We start from the raw sequence: 4,535 nt of genomic DNA, 5'->3' as shown, positions 1-4,535 counted from the left end.
GTTTGGGAGGATTGGAGGTAACAAAATGGGCTGTCAGTGTGAACTGATGATAAAAGATAATCACTCTAGCCAAAATGACACAAATTCTCTCCTCTGATGAGATCTATCAATGCAATGTATATACAGGTCAGTCCGTCCTAATATTGACAAAGTTGTAACATTTGTTCAAATGGTGAATGATTACTTCTCTGGTTTGACATCCAGCATGTTTTAAATGAAAACTGAAGCCATTAATATGCGTAGGAATTTGTTTTAATGAAAATCTTAAATTGCATTATTTACTAATTATTAAATATCTTAAATTGTGGGCACGTTAAAATATGATATATATAAATGCAAAAAGATATCCATGGCTTACAACATTTTATCTCTTTGAAAAGTGGTCTGAATCAGGAAGGTATAATAGATAAAAACACATTAGCAATAGCAAAGAAACCTTGGAAATATAAATGACAACATGTTTGTACACTATCAGTACTTCTCACTGCAATCTAACCTCCTAAGTAGATAATTTCTTGCCAGTATTAGATTTGGATGTATGCCATTCAACAGTAGATTAAAACTGAATAAAACGGACACAATCCATTTTCATCTGCCTAAGCTCTGTATTAATTTTACTTTCTTTTTGTGAAACAAACCACCAGAATTCCAATACTGGTATATCAATAGAATGCAACAGTTATGTTTGCTGTTAAATATATTCTTGGAAATAATGAAATCTAACTTTTCATTTGACGAGTTGATATTATATAATTTTGATGCCCGTGGTATCCTGTTGTATTATTTCAACATTGGATATAATTAGACGCTAGAAGAAAGAAATCGAGCCAACACAATTATTTCTCCTGAGTTGAGAACAATATCCCAATTCACGATTATTATCTTTATATGATCAGGGATTTATGCTATTTTAAATTGTATTGTAGTGTTCATGTTTTATTTCAATTAATTTGGTCTCTTGATTAAATCCGTTGCACATTTTTCTACTTATTTAACTCAATTTCTTGTCTCATTGGAACAATAGAAATACTAAATGCACAATAAATTTATTAACTGACAATAACTATATAAACTAAAAATGGATATCTGTTTTATAATTGTAGGATCACATGATGTATACTCTTTGAATATCATTATAGTTTGAAATGGCTTGTGTTTATTTTATCTTTTCTATGTAAAGATCCTCTCAAAATTGTTTCTATTTTATTTGTGTATATATTATGAACGAATGTTTGTGGAATGGAATGTATCGACGTTTCTTTATTTTCTTTTACATATTAATTTCGTTTTTTCACTAATATATTCTATAGTATATTATTTTATATCGGTCAACAGATACAACGTCTTAGTGCCCTTAAGAGTTGTACATATATTTAGCATATGGGGGTGTACACCTCCAGCAAGCAATATCTTTTAAGAACTAATAAATGAAAATAATTAGTAAAGAATGCAAATAGACAAAATATAGGCTTTACATTTTTCTTATTTTAGCTTTGACAACAAATACACAAACATTCTAGTAAACTTTTGGTGTTTGATAAATATATTAAGCATCAACATAAGCTCTAGTCACACCCACACGTATTGTCACCTGTAAAGAACATCAATGCATCATGGCTTAAGTGACAAAGATAGTCTTGTACTAGGTTAACTTATGTACAAACATCCGATGTACAGTTTGCTTTTTTAATAAATCAACATTTTAAAAATATTTCTCTCAAATACACGATAGACTAAGGACATACAATGTGTATAGTGCCGTTTGGGTGTACTTCCAGTAAACATGGGCACACTCAAATACGCTATCTATTATCTGCCATATTTACCTACATACGTACCCGTTACCCTGACCTTTAACCACTAAATGTGTGTCTGTATGTCTGTTTCTCTGATCGATTTGTCACTTTTGAGGGACCTATATGATGGGTGAACTTTCTTTCTATTGACTCCATAACTATCTACTTACGTATCCATCACCTTGCCCTTTAGCCTTTCTCTCTCTCTCTCTCTCTCTCTCTCTCTCTCTCTCTCTCTCTCTCTCTCAACATTTGATTTGTCTCAAAACATCTACCCCAACTTTGACGTACATTTATGCCAATATATTTTTCAAAACAGTTAATAGGAGTTCTACCTAACATTGAATTGTTTGGGACGGTTGGAGGTAACGAAATGGGCTGCCGTTGTGAACTGATGAGGAAAGATAATCACTCTAGCCAAACAGATACAAATTATATCCTCTTATGAGATTTATCAATGTAGTATATACAGAGGTCAGTCCATCCTAATATTCACAAAGTTGTAACATTTGTTAAAATAGTGAATGATAACTTCCCTGATTTAATAACCAGCATGTTTCAAACGAAAACTGCAGCCATTAATATGCGTAGAAATTTGTTTTAATGAAAATCTAAATTTTCCGTAGTATTCATACAAACTACACATATTGCACATCTAGCCACGTGGACCCCACATTTTAGACCCTGACATTCTTAGCAAGACAAACTCTTTCTTTGAAAACCTCTAAAACAATTTTAAGCCTTTCCATCTTGACGCCACCAGTTTGACATGGTGGCCTAATGTAAAATTTCTATTAGAGACGATAGTCTTCTCCCCATCTTACCATCAGATGCCAGTTTCAGTCTGAAATGGCTTAATATCCTACTATCCACCTACATTCTACATTCGAGAGAACAAAATACTTATTTGGATTGATAAAAGCGGATGATGCAAGAAGACAAAAATGAACTGTCAGAAGTGGGATTTGAACCCAGCCCACATTCGTGGACCAGAACACTCTATATAGGTTTATAACCTTGAGTCTGGCGCCTTAGACCACTTGGCCATCCTGACATAAGTATAAGCGTCACGAAACTGACTAATTGTTGAAGGCTTCCATATATAAAAGCCCTATCTTTTGTAAAGTCATTTGAGTAATGTATGTTTTTATTAAAAATGTATATACTTTGCATACGATAAGTCCATTTTCCATAAACTAACGACAACTGTATTTGACGGGTCTTCTATTTACATTAGACTAATAAATGTTGGGCAACTTCCTCTGTTGTGCAATCTGCATCAGCCATTTTTGTCATATAACTCGCGTCCAAATGGAAGGCCATGGTGCTACAAAAACGGCGAATTTAAAATGCACCATAATTGAATGCATCGGACTGGCATACCTGCCGTGTATGATACGCGTATTGGTGGAAAAATGAATAGCTTCATTTTAATTAAATAATCTACGGATAAATGTGTTTGTGTGTGTTTGTGTTTCTGTGCGTATATTTTAATTTCTCCTTTTGTAGTCTCTGTTTGTCTGTCCCCCTCCGATTTGAATTTGGCACAAACGTCTATCCCACGTACGATACACAAATTTGAATGAAATGCTGACAGTGAAGTGGTGAGTAAAGATAATCATTCTAACCAAAGAGACACAGTTCTCTCCTCATATGAAATGTATCAATGCAGTGTAACTTGAGGTCAGTCCGTCCTAAGATTGGCAAAGCTGCTGTAACAGTTGTTAAAGTGGTGAATGAAAAGTTGCCTGACTTAATATTCAGAATGTCTGAAATAAAATGTGCCGCTACTAACATACGTAACAATTTTGTCTTAATGGAAATCTTAAATTTCCCCTAGCGTTTATACAAACTACACATATTGAACGTACAGTTGCGTGGACCCAATATGTTAGACCCTGAGAATTTTAGCAAAACAAACTCTTTCCGTGAAAACCCTTAAACCACTTTTATGGCTTTCCATCTTGACGCCATCCTTTTCACCATGGCGGCCTAATGTTAGATTTCTGCTAGAGGCAACACTTTTCACCCTCTTTAACATCAGATGCCAGTTTGAGGCTGAAAAGGCTCAATATTCTACTATCGACTTACATTCGAGAGAATAAAATACTTATTTTGATTGATGCGAACGGATGATCCAAGAACAAAAAGTCAGCTGTCAGAAGTGGGATTTGAACCCACGCCCACATTCGTGGACCAGAACACTCTTTGTAGGTTAATAACCTTGAGTCTGGCGCCTTAGACCACTCGGCCATCCTGACATAAGCAAAAGCGTCACGAAACTGACTAATTGTTGAAGGTTTCCATATATAAAAGCCCTATCTTTTGTATAGTCATTGAGTAATGTATGTTTTTATTAAAAATGTATATACTTTGCATACGATAAGTCCATTTTCCATAAACTAACGACAACTGTATTTGACCGGTCTTCTATTTACATTAGACTGATAAATGTTGGGCAACTTCCTCTGGCATCAGCCATTTCTGTTATATAACTCGCGTCAAATGGAAGGCCATAGTGCTACAAAAACGGCGAATTTAAAATGTACCATAATTTAATGCATCGGACTAGCATACCTTCCGTGTATGATACGCGTATTGGTGGAAAAATCGATAGCTTCATTTTAATTAAATAATCAACGGATAAATGTGTTTGTGTGTGTGTGTGTGTGTGTGTGTGTGTGTGTTTGTGTTTCTGTATGTATATTTTAATTTCTCCTTTTGTAGTCTCTGTTTGTC

The 4,535-nt window shown here is 34.4% G+C and overlaps 1 non-coding gene across 1 annotated transcript; it reads right to left on the bottom strand.

Moving 5' to 3' along the window:
* Positions 1-3,952: 3,952 nt before the first annotated feature.
* On the bottom strand, positions 3,953-4,057 carry Trnal-caa (transfer RNA leucine (anticodon CAA)). Its single transcript has 2 exons — positions 4,020-4,057; positions 3,953-3,998 (listed from the first exon to the last, which is right to left on the bottom strand). It is a non-coding gene; the product is annotated as a tRNA-Leu (tRNA).
* Between the last annotated feature and the right edge of the window lie 478 nt (positions 4,058-4,535).

The sequence above is a fragment of the Sinohyriopsis cumingii genome, chromosome 1 (genome assembly GCF_028554795.1).
Source record: "Sinohyriopsis cumingii isolate HCF-2022 chromosome 1, ASM2855479v2, whole genome shotgun sequence".
Classification (NCBI taxonomy): domain Eukaryota; kingdom Metazoa; phylum Mollusca; class Bivalvia; order Unionida; family Unionidae; genus Sinohyriopsis; species Sinohyriopsis cumingii.
This window is presented reverse-complemented; position numbering and strand designations above follow the sequence as displayed.